We start from the raw sequence: 19,094 nt of genomic DNA, 5'->3' as shown, positions 1-19,094 counted from the left end.
TTAGGCGACCAAGCCTCGCCGATGAATCTGGTAGCGTCTCTCGAAAGGCCCGGGACTTTCCAGCGATCCCCGAAATTTGCCAAGCGACCAGCAGGAGTTGACCTGATGTTATCAACGGATGCGGAGATTGGAGAGGATCTAACAAGAGATTCCACCGCTGTGGAAGAAGGACCGGAACCGCACATAACATTTCTAGAAGTACCGGGAACCACGGTTGAGCCCTCCAAAGAGGAGTGATCAGAATCAATTCCGACTGATAACATTTGGCTCAGGCCAGGACCCATGGAACCATGACAAATGGAGGAAAAGCATAACAAAGTGTTGGGGGCCACACCTGCAGAAAAGCATCCGTGGCAAGAGCCTCCGGATCCGGACGCCAGCTGAAGAACACCGGAATCTGTTTGTTGAGTCTGGAGGCAAACAGATCGATCTGACAAGGGCCCCACATCTGGGTCAATAACCAAAACACTCGAGGGTGAAGCCTCCAGTCGCTGAAATCCTGAAGATGTTGGGAATTCCAATCGGCAACCTGATTGCTGCACCCTGGCAGGTACTCCGCCAACACAAACAATTTGTTTTGAAGGCAAAAATGCCAAAAGTCTTTTGCAATCTCCGCTAGAAGACGGGACCGGGTCCCCCCCAACTTGTTCACATAACGAACCGCCGACACATTTTCCATGCGGAGAAGAATGCAACAATTCGTCTGACAGGGCGAGAGGCATCGAATCGCAAAGGAGCCCGCCAGAAGTTCCAGGCAACTGATGTGGCGATTCAAGTCCTCCGGAGACCAACGGCCGCCTGTGGACACTTGACCACATCGGGCTCCCCAACCTCACCGAGTGTCATCGGATTCGATCACTACTTCCGGAGTGGTGCCGAATAGGGCTCAACCGTTCCACAACTCCATATGTTCCAACCACCACAACATCTCCCACCTCGCCTCCTCTGAGAGGGGAATCTGATCGGAATACTTGAGGCCTTTCTGGAAATGGCGTATCTTGAGCCGTTGAAGTGCTCGGTAGTGAAGGGGACCCGGGAAGATTGCTTGTGTAGAGAAAGCTAACAACCCGACGACCCGGGCTACAGACCTCAAGGACACAGTCTGCTTGTTCAAAATCAACCTCAACTCTCTCTTGATCGATCTGATCTTCTGATTGGGTAAGAGAAGTTGACAAGTGAGGGAGTTGACTAGAAAGCCCAGAAACTCGACAGACTGAGAGGGAATCAACACAGATTTCTGAGAGTTGACTAAGAATCCCAGATTCTGTAATAGATCTATAGTCCAGGCAAGATGTCGCAATACTAGACGAGGACAGTGACCCATGATGAGAATGTCGTCCAGATAAATGATGAGGTGAACGCCTCTGGCGCGAAGAAACTCGACCACAGGCCTCAGAAGTTTCGTGAAGCACCAAGGTGCTGATGAGAGGCCGAAAGGAAGGGCTTTGTACTCGTACCACAGTCCTTGCCATTGGAACTGAAGAAAACGACGATGAGGCCCGTAAATGGGCACTGAGAGATAAGCGTCCTTCAGATCTAGTCGGACCATCCAGTCCCCTTCCTGAAGGAGATTGCAAAGAAGATGGATTCCCTTCATCTTGAAGTGACGATATACCACCCAGCCATTGAACTCCTGGAGATTTAAGACAAACCGGGATCCACCCCCCTTCTTCTGAACCAGGAAGACGTTGCTGACAAAGCCCTGGGGATGACGAACTGTCCGCACTATGGCCCCCTTCTGAAGCAGAGACTCGATCTCGCTGGAAATGAAAACCTGATCCAGATGGGAAAAAACCATCGGTCGCGGGTGAAGAGTCTGAGAGGGGGAATGAAAAAACTCTATTTTGTAACCCTGCACCGAATCCAGGATCCACGCATCCTGCGAGATTTCTTGCCATTTGTTGAGAAAATACTGGAGTCGGCCCCCCAATTGAACTTCTGAAAAGGGAATCAAGCTCACCTGAAGCAGCGGCGTCCCGTTGACATCCTTGGTTACCCCCATAGCGTCCTTTTTTGTTGTAGTTGCGGGATCCACGTGTGGGATAGAAGTTGGCGGAAGAAGGGGAATCCTGATATTTATCACGTTGGGAATCATAGCCTCGCTGGGTGCCTCGTTGGTAACCTCGGCCGAATGACCGCCCCCGATGTCGTCCGGCCCGTCCAAAAACCGGACGAAAAGCCCGCTTTAAGGAACCTTGTGCCTTGTCAAGGCCACTGAAGGTTGCGACAAATTTAGTCAACTCCTTCAAAAAAGGTTGACCAAAGAGAAGACCCTGAGCCAAAGGGCCTGACTCAGAGGAAGACAACTCCGCTAATTTCGGATCGAGTTTTTAAAGAATAGAGCGGCGGCGCTCACTGGACATGGCACAATTGGCGTTGCCTATAGACATATGGCACGTTGAGCCCATCCAATTAAATCATCAGGATTTATGATCAGCCCTGAGGCTTTGGATTTAAAACCCAAATCCAAAATTTTCGTTAGGGGGCCTGACAAATCGAGCACCTTATCTTGGCAGGACCTCCATGCACGATCTATACCTTTCTTTGGATCCTTTGTCTATTTCTTTAGATATGTGTACATGGAAGGCTCCACTTCCGGAGTATCCGCCACCTTGTCTGCCAGATCTGGACATGGGCATTCTGAACGCAAACGCGCTCTAACATCTTTATCAAATGGTTGACGCAAGTGGGAATGTACATAGTCTGCAACCTCAGTAGAGGGGAGCCAGGAGGAAGAGTTAGGATGGACAATTGCAGAAGGCTCAAAGGTCAGTAAATTAGGATGAGAGGGAGCGTCCACGAACCGCTCTTTGCACGGTTTCTTAGCGGGGGAGGAGAAGCCTCCGACTCAGACGTCGTACCAGAGGAGGTATTACCATCATCTCTGGGAGGCGTGCTGGAAGAAGTGTCTTTGGACGTAGAACCATAACAATGGTCAGAAGCCAAGGTTTGTGCTAGCTTCGCAAAATCTGAAGAGTGTAGGTTTTTAGAACGCTTACCACCAGATGAGGAACGGGACGTTGAGCCAGGCAACCAGCCTTGCCGCAAGGCATAATTACATAAATGGCGCTTCAAGGGTTCAATAGCCCTGACCATAGCCTTATTAATGGAGTGCTGGACTCCCACATCCAGAGCATCGACGAGCTCATGCTCCAATGACCCCGAGGGTTCCTCCTCAAAATAGTCTGTCTCGTCATAAAAATAGTCAGAGATTGTTGGCACTGAGAAGTGACAAAATATACCCACAGGAGGAAAATTTGGAGAAAATATGCACTGTCAGGGGTGGAAATAACTGTAAGAGTAATGACAGTGACAAATAAAGGGGGAGTGGCGAACCCCAGGCAAGCCAAGCAACACAGGAATGTAGAAATTCCAAAGTGTGTAGAGATATTCAAATGTGGAGGGAGGGCTTGCCTAGCAATGCCACTCTAGGCAGAGCCTATGCCAATTATACAGCCCAAGCCCTATTGAAGACCTGGACGTCGCTGAGAGGCTAGCAAAGGTCGTGGGTGTAGAGCAATGAAAAGCGCTGCTCCTGCGCTCCAGAAATACCGGTAAATAATCTGAGGGAAACCCGGTATGCAAAATATGGCCACCGCGCATGCGCGGAATCGGCCGAAAACCCGAGCCAGAAAGAGGACTGCGCAAGCAGCGCGCGCGTCCTCACTCCCCGTCTCCCGCTCCACAATGACAGAAGCAGAAAGCACCATGCATGTAGACAAATGAATAAGGAGAAAACACTTAACTGGCTGCGGAGCAGCAAAGAAAGAGGATGTAGTATTCTCTAGTACTCCTTTTATAGGGGTCTACTCTATGGTTGTCATGTGATACCCACTAAGGTTTATGGGTATTGTAGTGGGTATTTTATTTTTTACTTTTCTGATTGGCTGCTGAGAATTTTCAGTAAAGAAAATGAGAAGCATAATCGGAGCCTCCGGTCCTGACATAGAAATGGGCTCCACCCCTTACTGACATATTCATACATGCCAACATTTTGGAAGAGGAAAGTGGGAGATTTTTTTAAATAATCGGGAGAATGTATTTCTCTGATTGACTTCTATTGTGGCCTGCATGTGGTCTATCTAGTGTAGGGGAAAGGATGTGTCCTCACAGCCAGAGCTACAGACTTTGGAGCTGGGGAGGCAGTTTTGAGCCTTGGCGTCGGCTCATCATCCTGTGATTCTGGGCAAATCACTTAATCTACCCGTACCTACCAAAAAGAAAAATGTACGTGTCCTTCTGTAATGTAACTTCTGCTCATTTAAAGTGCTCCAAAACCTATGGGTCGTTTTCGTGCTGCATAAAGCTGCAAAAAAAAGGAAGTGTGCAGCCTTGAAAAATGTAGTATCCTTGAATCCTGCAGGAATCAAGATTGTTGGCATACATGCATATTGTGTATAGTACTTGGAACTAGCAGGTATTGGCTTACCATGACGCGTACGTACTTGCCTATTTTCGCTACAACAGCGCCATCCACATTAGTAGTGGTGAAACTATGTAGCTCGCACAACTCATAATAATAACACGTTGGCGGAAAGTTATTGAATGGTAGGAAAGTGTAGGGAAATTGGATTGGTTATGAAAACTCATACGTAGATTGGCTAGGGAGCTGTGCCTGTTGTTTATTGGCTGTGGGCTGCCCGAGACTGTATTGTTCCTTAAGATTGGCTGAATTAACGCGAGCAATCGCTACTGGTCCTATCTGCTACGTCCCTTTCTGGGATCCCCGGCCTTCCCTTTTACAAATTGTTACAGAGCGCTGCGGTGCCCACCTCGAGCTTAGCCCCCGCCTCTTATGCCGTCGTACTGGTGTTCTCCTTAGTGTCCAATTACGTGTTATTTGTGGCCGAACAGAGTTGGCTCCTGCAGTTCCTCTACTCCGGCGTCTGTCGCTGTTACAAGCGAGGTGAGTGTGGTGCGACTGTCACTATTTAAGTAAGCTGTCAAGTGGTCGGTGGGAGAGCGCTCACCGCGCTCTGTGCTTCCCCTGCTGGGTTAGCTGGACTGCTGCTGCCCATCCCCCCCCCCCCCCCGGCACGGATTTGCCACAGGGAGTAAACTCCCAACTGGCTCCATTAATGAACGTTGCTACCTGTGATTTAGGCTCATGCAGGTGGTTTCAGGAACTTGCATCAGTCCACTGAAGCGTATTTGAAAGGAAGCATTTGTTTTGTTTTCGTTTTAAAGTATACTTTGGCGAACTTTGCTACTTTTCGATTTTAGTTGACTCGTGGGGAAATAAGTTCACTAGTTATTTTTAAATATTTTCTTAGTTCTATAATCAGCTTTGTGCCACCTCGAATATATTGGCAGTGAAGTGCATACCCCGAAAGTTCGAGGTGCGGCCTTTGCGGGTAAAACAAATGTGTCTATTAATTTAGTCCGGCTAGTAGAATAAGTGCTTCTATTAAAGAGTAGTCTGTCCACATCTCCGGAGATTTCGTCGCCGTCCTGTCTTCAACTGAGATTTCAATTTCACTCGAATTCGAAATCCAGAGCAAAGGCACAGAATGCGTAACAGTGTTGGTAGACTCAAAAGAACACCCCCAAACAATCCATGGATTCTCGGCAATTTAAAATGGTACATGTTTCCCGCACATACCCTTTGCAGAATAGGAAAGCATCAAGAATGCTAACAAATTCAACAACGAAAGACAATCACCACGTTCGTAAGGCCTGATTAGTTTTTCAGTTTTCCAGATAATTTTACGGTTTCACAGTTGTTCCAAATGGCATTAGTTTTCATGTAAATTTCACCCCCTGCACTTCGCTGGTTCTGGTTCTCTAATTTGCTTGTATGCTTTGCATATTTCATCAACTACTTTCTTCAGGGCACCTAGTCACTCAAACCCACTTAATCCTTTCCTTTATGTCTTCTAAGCCCATATTTTCAGTCCTCATAGCAAGGCAGGATGAAGTTTGACACACGTCTCTTAAAGTACTCTAGTTCTATGCTCATTACTGGTAATGCTTCACAAGGCAGGAACTGACAGGCATGCCAAGAGACCTGATTCAGAGGGGAAACTCCAAATTCTAAGGCAAAAGTGCCTTATTTTAGCAGTCTCCTGTCGGAAATTGTCTCTGCTTCAAGTAAAGTATATGTGGAAAATACAGTCCCCCGATTTTGGTTGTTGATATTTTTCTTTAGTATGTCAAAATGTTGGCATGTATGCGGATGGTCTATTTTTCTTGAACCTGTTTCTGAAATTATGGTAGAAGTGAATCCAGTCAGCCGTCACCTCAACGTCTTACTCTATTGATGCTGATATCTCACAATGGCGTAATACATTAATCTTTCTCTTTTTCTAATTTCATTATCTGGTCCATACAAAATTCCCCAAAATCACATTTGCTTCCTGAATAGCGCTAACCAGTGCATTCCAAACCTTCCACAGAAATGCATGTATGAATAGAACTGAAACTGCCAATTCATCGTAATTGAAAAGACAATCACGTAAATATGCAATGAAGGGTTTCCAATAGACATTGAAGAAAGATTAGTAACTTGACCTTTTGCAAATGACAGCCGGTTTTGTTGACCACGTTAAATCCTGCTCGGGCTCTTGTTTATGTTTATATAACCAGGTGGAGCATATTATATAGAATATTTTAACATTTGACTAATATTTAAGGATTGGAATAAGCCTCCGCATATGCCATGATATGGAGGATTCCATAATATATATTGAAAAATACTCAGCCCCTTGACCGTTCTGAAATGGCCGCCATGTTGATGGTCCACGTGACTCGCCCTTCGTGGTTTTCATTTGTGTTTACACTTTCAGGCGCAACTCATTCTTAGTATAAAAACACCTGCCAATAGTCACTCGGTTTCTCTACTGCGAAATCGATGTGTACAGACTTGATCGGTTACCATGTGTAATAAAGAGGGTACACCATATTCATGTTGATAGTAGGTTTATTCCTAAGAAAGGATCCCATCCACGGACAGCAACTACAAGCAGCTGCTTCAGGTTACAGTCCTCAGCTAACAATGAACAGACTCTGCTATTTACATCATAACATTCTATAGTACATAGCAACAGGCATAGAACACTAAGATGCCACACATCTCCCTTCCTAATAAATAACAAAACAAATGTACATTTGTAAAAGAACAAAGTAAACTACATAGTGTAAGAACATACTTACAGCAAAACAGGAAAGCAATCTGGTATAACTTACTTGACAAAATCATCTAAATATTTTGGAGAACGAGAAACCCTGGAGGACTTCCGAATTACATTGGGTGCATTGTGGGTTGGATCAGACATGCTAGGGGCTTGGTTAGACTTAGAAGCAAACTCTTTTCTAACCACCACCACCCTGTTCAAATTCCAAATGCGGTGATCAGCAGTCTTAACAGCATTGTTGAAAATCTTAATGACTTGAATTGGCTTCAAGAATGCTGTAGCACCCTTTTTATTTGAAGGATTTTTTATTAAAACCCAATCTCCTACCTTGACCACTGTCTCTTTCACATTTTTCCTTAAATCATGAACTTTTTTCCTATATTCAATATTCTTTGATTCTGCCAGTCGCCAATCACTTTTCTCATTTTCACTAAATCTGCCTGGTTGCATGTCATTAACCCATGGGGGAGTAACAATGGTATTGGCACACCTACCTCTAAAGAGCTCAAAAGGTGTCCTCTTGGTGACAGCATGTGGTGACAACCTATAGACTTCTACCTTCTTCCTAACTTCCGGACGCCAGTCTACATTAGACGACTTAGCCATTTCAATGGTTTCCTTGAGCACACGATTAAACCTCTCAACCATTCCATTCGTTTCTGGGTGATACAGTGAGGATTTTTTATGTCTAATGCCATGTTTTGACAAGAATATTTCCATTTCTTTAGAAACTAATTGGACACCATTGTCCGTAAGAATGCAGCCAGGTATTCCTTCCCTAGCAATGAGCTTTTCAAGGAACAATATGACATGTTTCGTTTCAATTCCATGTGTGATAGCTATTTCTGGCCACCTGGAATAAAAATCAACAAGAACCAGTATATACCACTCTGTACTAGCGTGACAAATGGGACCAACGATGTCTAACCCTACCTCTTTCCAGGGTCCATCCGGACGATCTCTTATGACCATGGGCTGTACCTTAGGTTTGGCTACTCTCTCACTTAACGCACAATCAATACAGTCCCTAATCTTCCTTTCAATCTGTAAATCCATTCCGGGCCACCAATAGGCTAATCTCAGTCTTTCCTTTGTTTTGGAAATTCCTAAATGTCCTATGTGTGCCAATGAAATTAGCTCTTCCCTAATGGAACTTGGAGGGACAAGTCTCATGCCTCTAACAAGGAGACCATTCTGTTCCGACAGTTGGTCCTTAACATGCCAAAACCTCTCTAAGATCTCATTGCCTTTAGGTTTAACTCTCCAGCCTGCATTAATACACTCCAGAACTTTCCTTAAATCACCGTCAGCCTGAAGAGCTTCCTCCCATCTTACTTTGTCAACGATGTTTTCTTCAATAACACACACTAATTCCGCATCTTGCTCATTCTCATTTTCATCCTCTACTTCATCTTTAAGCACAAGGCGAGAAAGTGCATCAGCCACTTTGTTCTCTACGCCAGGAAGATACTTGATGTCAAAATTATAGTCTTGTAAACCTACAACCCATTTAGTGATTCTACTAGAGACAGCATCAATGCCCTTTTTCTTGAAAATTTCGCACAGCGGCTTGTGATCTGTCCTAACTTCAAAAACACTACCCCACAGCAAGTTCTTGAGTTTCTTCACAGACCAGTAAATTGCTAGAGCCTCTCTTTCCACTACGGAGTATCTCTGTTCTGCGCCCCTTAAACTCCTTGACAAAAATAGAATAACGTCATCCTTGCCACCTGTCCTTTGAAGAAGAACTGCTCCCAGCCCTTTCAGACTGGCATCAGTTATTAGAATCGATTTTTTGTCTGGGTCAAAGCTGCTTAACTTGGGGGCTGAGTTTAACTTTTCTTTAAGAAAGCAAAACTCCTTTTCACACGCCTCATTCCAAACAAACTCACAACCCTTGCGCAATAAAGCTCTCATATTCACACACAACGAGGCAAAATCTTGAACAAACTTACTATAATATTCTGCCATACCCAAAAAACTCATCAATTCCTCCTTATTAGTTGGAGAGGCCATTTTCTGTATCGAGGTGATCAAACCCTCTTTCGGTAATACACCACCTTCCGAGATAGTGTGACCAAGATAATCAATTGAATTTCTCCTAAATTTACATTTGTCAATCTTAACAGTCAATCTAAAATCATTAAGTCTGTTCAACACCTCTAAGAGTCTCGTATCATGTTCCTTATTGTCCACTCCAAAGATCAATATGTCATCCTGATAAATTCTGACGCCACTTAGGCCTTCCAACACATTCTCCAAAGCCCTCTGAAACACAGACGCAGCTGATACCAAACCAAACGGAAGCCTAAGAAACCTGTATGTTCCATAAGGAGTAACAAAAGCAGTCAGATCTTTTGAGTCTTCATCTAATCTGATCTGATGATATGCTGATCTCAGATCTAGTGTGCTGAACACTCTTGCCCCTTTTAACAACATTAACATGTCAGCTATTTTTGGTAAAGGAAACCGATCAACAATTACACTCTTATTCAATTCTCTGAGGTCCACACACAAACGGAGAGAGCCATCAGGTTTAAGTGCAGCCACTACCGGAGCAACCCATTGCGTTGCCTCAACTTCCTCAATAACCCCCTCTGCTTTAAGTCTCACCATCTCAGTTTTAACCTTATCCCTAACAGCAACAGGGACATTGCGTACTTTACAACAAACAGGTTTCGCATCCTTGACCAAGCGAATGTGGTGAACGTAACCTCTGAGACAACCTAAATTAGTACAAAAAACATTAGGGAATTTCTCTCTCAACATGTGTGAGAATTCATTGTCAGAAATTTGATGGATGCTTGAGATAGACTTAGATTGGAAATTTTCTTTTAGAATGATAGATGGTGAGGAATTAGGATCTAATATCACTCCCAAATCTTTTTGGTGAAACCAACTTAGTATGCTATCACCCTTTTGTGAAATGTACACTTTTGCTTTAGTTAGCCTGTTCTTGTAATCTATTAGACCCCAGAAATAGCCAAATAAGTGTATTGGTTCACCACCATAGGCATACGGTCTAATGTCTGGATGAAAAACCTTAGTTTTATGTTTCATCTCTTTGAGATAGAATGCCTTTGATATTATGGTGATTTTGGCCCCAGAATCGAAAAGGACTCTAGTTGGTTTCCCTTCAACAAGAATCTCATCCGTCGGACAATTTTTACTTTCCCCATTTTGTATGACTTGAACTTGAATTTGACCGCAGTCTACATCTTCAAAAGTTACAAAATCATCACCCACATCATAATCAACTTCATTGATCTTGCCTTTATAATTTTTCCCTTTACATGCTATGGATAAATGTCCCTTCCTCTTACATTTGGTGCAGGTGGCTTTCCAACCGGGACAATGTTTATCATTAGCAAAGTGACCCATTTTCCCACAGCGAAAGCATTTGACTAGAGACAAGTTGAATTTACTCTGTGGCTCATTGAATACTCCTCTCTTCTTGACCTCTTTGTGTTCTACCTCTTCTTTCATGTTACTTTTGATTGCTAGGACTGAACTTTTCCCTTTAACATCACCATTTTTCTTAATAACATCTACACATTTTATTGAATGTTCAATCCTTTTAGCGATGACTACCACATCATCTAGTGTCGGTTCATCCTTCTGCCATAGCTCTTCTCTAACTTTTTCAATGTTGCAGCCCAACATAAATTGATCTCGTATTCGCTCATCTAGAGTGGCACCAAATTTACAAGAGGAGGCTAGCTTCCTAAGAGAAGTTATATAATTTTCAATGCTCTCTTCGTCTAATTGCGATCTGCGACCAAAATGGTACCTCTCTAGTATTGTGCTGACCTTTGGCAAGTAGTGTTTGTCCAATTTTGCCATGCATATCTCATATTCATTGAGGGTACGATCTTCAAGCTCAGGAAGATGGTCAAATACGTCTTGACCTTCTGAGCCTAAGCAATGAAGTAGTAACGCTGTTTTCCTTTCCGGACCTAACGAAGCCCCACATACCCTAGCATATCGCTCAAACACCTTGCGCCATTTTTGCCATCTAATGGGTGGGTCTCCAGGAGATGACAAGAAAAACGGAGGTGCAGTTACATTCTGCATGCTGTATAAGAAATGTTAACAAAATGAAAATTATTGAGACACTCAGATTGCTTAACTAAGCATTACACATCAGACATACCCCAAAATCTATGAAATAAATAATTGTACTGTGGTAGTAACTCGCAAAGTGTGTGTGTCACTGTCTGGACACACAATGTAACGATGAGGATTAATAATATTCCTTATTCCACCACTGGCTTACCGCTTAAGTGAGTGTGTCACTGTTGAAGAGTAATGTTGTGTTAATTGAAAGTGTGTGTATCACTGGTGTGACACACGAGCAAATACCTGTGGTGTTAGGCAGAGAAATTGAAGTATAACACCAGCGTCCGCTTCATTGAATCATTAGTGTGTGTATCACTGGTATGACACACAAGGAAGTACCTGTGTAGTTGAAGTATAATGCTAGCGTCCGCTTCGTTGTATCCCAGAGCAACGTTTCGTCATTTGCACCAATTAAAGTAAATTCATAGCGTTGTTATGCAGTTTCCCAAAATGGCCGTCACGTCGACGTATGAAGCGTGAAGGTCGCCGTGACAACGGACGCTTCGTGACGGAGTGACGTGTTAAGCGTGAAGCAACAATGGAAGTGAAGCCCAGGGGAGACACGGCTCGAACACAGTGTTGAGAAGAATGAGGCAGAGTAAAGAGAACGTCAGTCAACCTCTGCCAGCCACAATCACCCGCAGCGCATGCCAAGAAGAACGCCGCTCGAGCGCCAAGTGTTGGAGTTCCAAGGTAAGGCGCGTGTAGATTCAATGGAAAACAATATCGTTTCACTCCTCCATTGACCAACCGTTACCAAAGGCCGTGTTAAGCGAAGGAAAGATTGCTCTTGATAGGATACCACGATGTCACCAAAAATGCTATAGTTTTCAAAGCACAACAGGAGCGATGTTTAACAGGGGTGTATTTCATCAAATAGCATGAGGATTTATAAAGCGCATCAGAAGCGGTGCTTCGCAGGAGTCCAACCTCTCACACAATTAACAGAGAAGCAAGTCTAACGGCCAGAAATAACATTAGCGGAAAGATGATTTTCCTCCCTTCTTCTTGTTTTTAAAAAAACTTTTAAAACAGTACCTTTGATAAGTAGAAGAACAAATCTTGATCAAATGAAAGTCCTTCTTGCTTTAGTGTTGAGATCCTTCCATAGCCATCCTCAGTCGCCAAGTGTAATAAAGAGGGTACACCATATTCATGTTGATAGTAGGTTTATTCCTAAGAAAGGATCCCATCCACGGACAGCAACTACAAGCAGCTGCTTCAGGTTACAGTCCTCAGCTAACAATGAACAGACTCTGCTATTTACATCATAACATTCTATAGTACATAGCAACAGGCATAGAACACTAAGATGCCACACCATGCCACTTTCTGGGTGAGTGTAGCATAGTTAGGGGTATGGTGGCAATCGGTGTCTTAACAAAATTCGGAGAGTAACAGTTGGTCCATGTCTGTATTTCAGATACTAGGACCTTTGTAAACGGCTAATTTGAATACACGCTCAAAAATCGATTTTGTCCATCTAGCGTCCCACTATGCTGGGCCGATGGTGAGCGTTGAATGCACTATGATTATTCATGCGCGTTACATTGCAACTTTACATCAGTGACAGAATCTATGTCAATAGAAACTGAAGCTACTCATCGTCATGCGCATAATAAATTCCAGTTCTTTCAACTAACTGTTTTAAAGACGGGGTCATTTGCACACCTTTCACTTAATATAAGCATGAATTTTAAACGGGTATAATGTCATTTTAAAATGCAGCGTGGTTGCTATATCCAAGATGTACCTCTCCTTGCCCATATAAGTATGTGGGTTTCAGTATTTAGTTGGTGGTCATGCGACCTCCAGCATATCAAATTGTATTTACGATTAATTGGAAATGCACTGGAGGAGAAGACAATAGTATAAGAAGAGATCTAACAATCTGTGCCTCCTTGCTATACTGACTTGATATTTCTCTCTCCGTATAAATACGGGACTTTTAATATATGTTTGGTGAACATACTGCATTCATAACTTTTATGGAATGCATTGTAGAGTCTGATAACACAACAGGGTAAAGCTATGAATTATCATGTAACAATGCCCATACATGTAACATCAAAGATGTTATATTCCTTTGTTCAGGTCCAAAAATCAATTCTGATTTCTGCACCGTCTTTCTGTCCTACTCCCGATATCAGAATGGAGTTTTGATCATATTCTAGTTACCGCGCCAAATATCAGGTGAGTGTTGAAAGGACCTTGGTAAGAGAAACTTGGTATGATAATATTGCGCTCGGTCATGATTGTGTAATTGTGACATTGGACGATACGTCTCTTCTAGGACGAACAGTTTTGCCCTGGTCACAGTCTTAACTACTAGCTGACACGTACCTATGCTGCCGAGTTATTGTCGCGGTGAGTGTAGAACAAGACTTTCATGCATGATGCTTATCCAGTGACTCATTGCTATGTTACGCAACACAACAATAGGCAACCCACTATTCCCCAAGGAACTGGGTATATTCAATAACAAAGCATAAGTGATCCTTGAGGATTCATTCAAATTTCATTCATATTTTAGATTTGTCACAAAGGTGAACACAATTCAACAGAACTCAAATAGGTTTTTATCACAAAAAAATATTTTTTATGTTAGAATTAATCTCAAAAGGTGTCATACACTACTGTATATGTTGTAGATAATGAGACAATAGTCATCTAGTTGCCATACATGATATGATTCATGGAATAGTATTCTATGTTCTATTAATGGAATGTATTGAATATGTCAATAGATTAATTCTAACATAAAAAATAATTTTTGTGATAAAAACCTATTTGAGTTCTGTGGCATTGCTATGTTAGTCATTGGGTATATATGGATTTAAAGCATGCACATAAATTGATTTAAAGTGCTTATATAACTGCACTGTATATTACATGATGCTACAAGAATAGACCTGGCTTTGGTACTATTTGATTCATTGACCGCTCAGCTGTAGATAATGATCACACTTTAACATACCTTAGAGCACTAATATGCCATTCCTTTTCTGAAAAATGTCGCTCTGAACCAAAAAATATGTATGTGATGTAAGGATCACATTCCGTATATCCTTAAATGTCTCTTTGATAAAACTAAGGTAAAGGTTAACTTTAAATGTATTAATGTGGATCACTAATGTTATACATGAGCTGATAAGGTCTTAAATGATCACCACTCTGTTAACTTTACATAACATGTACCACATAGTTACAATTTGATCTTGGATGTCAAGGAATCATTTTGAAAAATACTTAGTCACCTGTTCTGAGGTTTGTCATTATTGGTGATGACTATAGACATATAAATAAATTCAGAATAAGACCGCGCTCCCCTTATCTATAGGGATATGTATTCATTTGTCAATATATGACTCATTCCCTGATTTAAAGGAAAGTGTTTTCTCTGCTTCCCTCTCTCTCTTTCTCCCCCTTTTGTGATTTCTCCAATGCAAATAGGCCTTGTTCGTTTGAAATAATGGAAAATGATGTAATTGACTTCAGAAACGGAACAATACTAGGATATGCAATGGTGTTTTAAATTTTAATGGATGTGTTAGTTCGCTCATATTTGTATATGAGTGTTCTTAAATGTCTCTATATATGTGTCTTTTTCTATAGCCCTGAAGAAGTCTCTGAGGGAGACGAAACGCATTGGCTATGGCTTTGTGGACTTTAATGGAAATACAATAAAGAACAGTCTAAAACAAGAACAGATCATGTTTGAAATCTGGAATTTTCTTAATGTGCACATTGTATAATACATGGATATAAAAGCAATTCTAGGGTGCTGAACCAAGTGTGTTTTGTTCTAAAGGGAAGTTCTTTCCCTATTCAGGAGTATAAAGGGGAGTTCTTCTAGGTTCTTTGCACTCCATGATAGATACAAATTGTTTTACTCAAAACTTGTATTGTCTGGTGCGGTTTGCTATAGCCTCTTCCCTTGTTCTGGTGTGTTTGAAGTTATTGTGGGCTACCAACACTGTCAATTGAATAGTTATAAGCTTAACAAATATGGATTATGATGATAATCGAGAAAAGATGTTTGATTTGTTTAATGACAGACTATGATTATGGCACATAAAGATTCTACATTAGTAAAAAGTGTAGGATTAAAAAGTAACTTCATGCGACTGGAGAAGCTCAAGAAAATTGAGCTTGCAAAGTGGTGGGATGGCGCCACTTTGAAGAAGCATTCCAAACCTTGTTTGTACATACACATCATTGTAAAATGTTGCACTTACTATCATAAGATTACCTGAAGTTGAACGTGGAGCTGGTGCAGGATTTAAGCGAGAGTTCAGACGGAGTGACTTGGGAATGTCTGGCGGCTTTGGCGACACCCTGGACAGAGTGATAAGTCTACGCTAGTTAAGTTTAACTTATTTTCTAATTTAATAAGTGTACAAATGTATTCCATTTAGAGCAGAATTTGTCCTTAAGTTCTCCATGCCGTTTCTTGGTGTGCAGGCTTGCAGCACTTGTTTTATTATTTTAAAATGTATTGCAATTTAATACACTAGGCCAGTGGTTCTCAACCTTTTGGCTTCTGTCGACCCCCACTTGATCATTACTGGAATCCAGGGACCTCCACTGAGTCATTATTGGAAGCCAGGGACGCTAGCCTAAGCATTTTAAATGATTTTAACACAGTTGTACAAAAACAAGCATTTATCAAATAAATACACAAATAGTGACCTATTTAATTCACAATGCACAGGTCTGGTCCCATGAATCAATCTGATGATACAAACTTAATTTTCACCATCTAATTTCAAATTCCTTCACATTTACTGAACATTACATTTTTTTCTCCAATTTTATATTTTGCTCATTTAGTTATATACTCTTGATCAATCTGTTAATATTTAATTTACTAAGCATTGATGGACCCCCCTGAGTAGGTGTCACGGCCGCCAGGGATCCCCAGACCGCAAGTTCTGAGCCGCTGCTCAAGGCTTAACGTTCTTTAATTGACTTATGATGGTGCACTGAAAGTGTTAGCCAGGCGCTGAAAGTTTTAGCTAAGCACTGAAAAAAATACTGGTGACGGTTGCCATTTTCTTTGTAAGATGGGCCACTTTCTGCACTTAATCTGTCCTTCTGATTAAGATCTGCTTTGCATCAGCATGCATTAAAGCACAGCAACCTCCTTGGTACTGTGCACGTCTGGCCACCTTTTGGAGAATAAAGGGGGCATTTGCATGTGTGTGCAGTACAGCTTGAGTATCCATTAAGGTCACCATGCTACTTGCTAATGGGTTTTAGCTGGCTTCAGCTTCCATGGGTTACATAGTTGGTGCTTAGACCTGGCATCTGCTTCGAAGTTAAGGTTGGTCCTGCTTTAAAGTGAATTACATTAGTACGTGTTGTTGTTTTTACTGTCCGATGGCAGTCTGTGTATCTTGTGCAAAAAGCAAAGTTAACTTGAGAACAAATTAAGTGGCCATTCCAACATAATCCGATGCAACACCTTTGTAGTGGTGGCCTTCTTGCAACATGCTTTCTCCAGGAGCCCCTTTGTTTCCAGTCGGCGAGACTGGGTCAGTCTTGTGTTGTTGCTTCTTTGGCATTTGTTTGCCATGGTGCTAAGCAAGTAGGCTGAAAAGTAAACCCCATGGGACAACCTAGGTAGAGATTGAAAATGGCCTCGAGGGTAATTCAGTTTAATATTAATCTGTTATTATTAATCAGAAAATTCATAATTCAAAATGATTGCATAGTGCACCTGACTGCTAGGGTTTCTTTTTAAACTGTGGATAAAGCAAAGTGGCATGAGCAGTAGGATGGGAGAAACAGTTATACTAAAGGGCTACGCCTAATAAGTAACTCAAGTGTTGGTAAGACAAGATGTCCATTCAGGAGTAAGTCTCATTCTTTTTTTTAAGTTCAAGAAAAGGTTTATTGGAAAGATTATTATGACCATAAAAACAATACTTCATATATGCAGTTATTTGTTAATACATAAATACATGAAAATGTAATAAAGAGCAATAACGATATATAATATCCATTAAAATAGTAAAAGGATAATATAGAAGATGATATGAATACAAGCAAACGTTCACAGAAATCGTAAATAACAGTACATGTCAAAAATACACAATTAAAAATATATATATATATATTATAGAAAATGATAAATTAAACATAATCATAAATAAACAATAGGAGGTCAAGGAGGCTTGGTCACTTCTTGTTGTGAGGGAGCAGGTAAAGGAGTTTTCTTCACGATATCGTCTAGAAATTGTGTGAGTGGGCTTCAAAGGTGAGAACGTTTAGTAGCAAGAGAGCTAGGATGAACGAGTGCTGTATCGAGGCGATGATTGTGACATACAGCATACCACCAAGCTAAATAGGACAATTTAGAGGAATCTTTCCAGTTTTTTTATATTTGCTGAAAAGCTACAGCTATTAAATCAATAAGTGGTAACTGGGTTTGACTTGTTTTCCGGTCCGGTGTTAAACTACCTAGGAAAATGTAGGGGAGAGTGGAATTGTGGTGTGAAATATAGTGTTGATTTGATGCCAGACCTGTTTCCAAAATATAAAAACATGTGGACATGTGAAAAGCATATGACGGAGATCAGCGTGAACCTGGGAACATGTCCAGCAAGTGTTGAGATTTGTGTTGTGTATTTTATGTAGGTATGTGGGAGTAAGAAACAATCTGTTGTAAATAAAGAATAGTGTTTGTGTTGTGCTGGCCGCTCTGGATGATTTCCTAAATTTCGTCCAAATTCTGTTCCAAAAAGAGAGAGGCCAATTTGTTCCCAGATCGGATTCCCACGAGAGTTCCACTTTGGTTTTGTCTCGGATCTCAGGAGGTACCATTAAACGAGAATACATGGTGGACGCTTTGGGGTTTATGTGCATAAGGTTATGCCATGGGAAAAGGGGGTGGGAGGGTGAGGAAGGTGAAGATTTGAGTTTAGCATAAGTATCAAGTATTGCTTTCTGCAAGGTCAAAAATTTAGGTTTAAAGGAAGAAGGCAAATGATAAAGAGATTGTAATTGCATACATTGAATGGGTGTGCCCTGATCTAAAAATTGATGAACCCAGAGTAGACCTTTATTTCTCCAAGCCTTCCAAAATATAGGTTTCCTGTTGAGAAGGATTTGTTTATTGTACCAAATTGTGGAATTGAGACAAGTGTCTAAATTATGTACTACTAAGTGGGGTGCAGTGGATAGTAGTTTACAGGATTGCTTAATTATGGGAGTAGAGAGCTTTTGTGGTTTGCGAGTAAAGGAGAGATATTCCTGAAATGAAAAGGGAGCTAAAAACGAGGTCTCAAGATCCACCTAGAGAGGTTTATCTTCAGATTGATTAGTGATCCAATTTGATAGTTGTCGTAACTGAAAGGCTTTGTGATAATTGGAAAAATGGGGGAAATTGACACCGCCTTCAGATTTTGGTCTTGTTAATTTCTGTAACACCATTCTTGGTTTTTTAGCATTCCATAAAAAGAAGTCAAAATAGAATTAATCTTTTGAAAGAATTTAGATGGAATGGAAAGTGGAATGTTAGAAAGGATATATAAAACTATCGGAGTCAACATCATTTTGATTATGTCCAGACGACCCCACCAAGAAAGATGAAGGGGATGCCATCTTGCGACCAAAGTTTTAAGTTTGGCAGAACATTTGTCTATGTTTAAAGAGATAGATGTCTTTATAGAGGGAGAGAACCAGATACCAAGATATTTTATATGTTTAGGGCTCCAAGTAGAGTTGGAGATATTAAAATCATCCTTAAAGGTGTATTTGGTTAAGGGTAATATCTCACATTTTCCTCTCTTCAGTTAATAGCCAGATACCAATCCATAGGCCTCCACCTCTCCCATG

General features: G+C 41.6%; 1 protein-coding gene across 7 annotated transcripts in view; it reads left to right on the top strand.

The window, feature by feature from the left end:
* The first annotated feature begins 4,693 nt into the window (after positions 1–4,693).
* LYSMD3 (LysM domain containing 3) overlaps positions 4,694–19,094 on the top strand; it is a 117,472-nt gene continuing 103,071 nt past the window's right edge. For 6 of the 7 annotated variants that reach the window (XM_085632461.1, XM_085632465.1, XM_085632464.1 and 3 more), the window contains exon 1: positions 4,694–4,906. The gene's annotated coding sequence lies outside the window, so the exon portion shown is untranslated. Of the gene's footprint in view, positions 4,907–11,693; positions 11,946–19,094 lie in introns of those variants that run through there. The other variant, XM_085632463.1, reaches the window with a different exon arrangement.

Source organism: Triturus cristatus, chromosome 2_1, assembly GCF_964204655.1.
Source record: "Triturus cristatus chromosome 2_1, aTriCri1.1, whole genome shotgun sequence".
NCBI lineage: Eukaryota > Metazoa > Chordata > Amphibia > Caudata > Salamandridae > Triturus > Triturus cristatus.
Note: the sequence above shows the minus strand (reverse complement) of the source record. Positions and strands in the feature narration are given on the sequence as shown.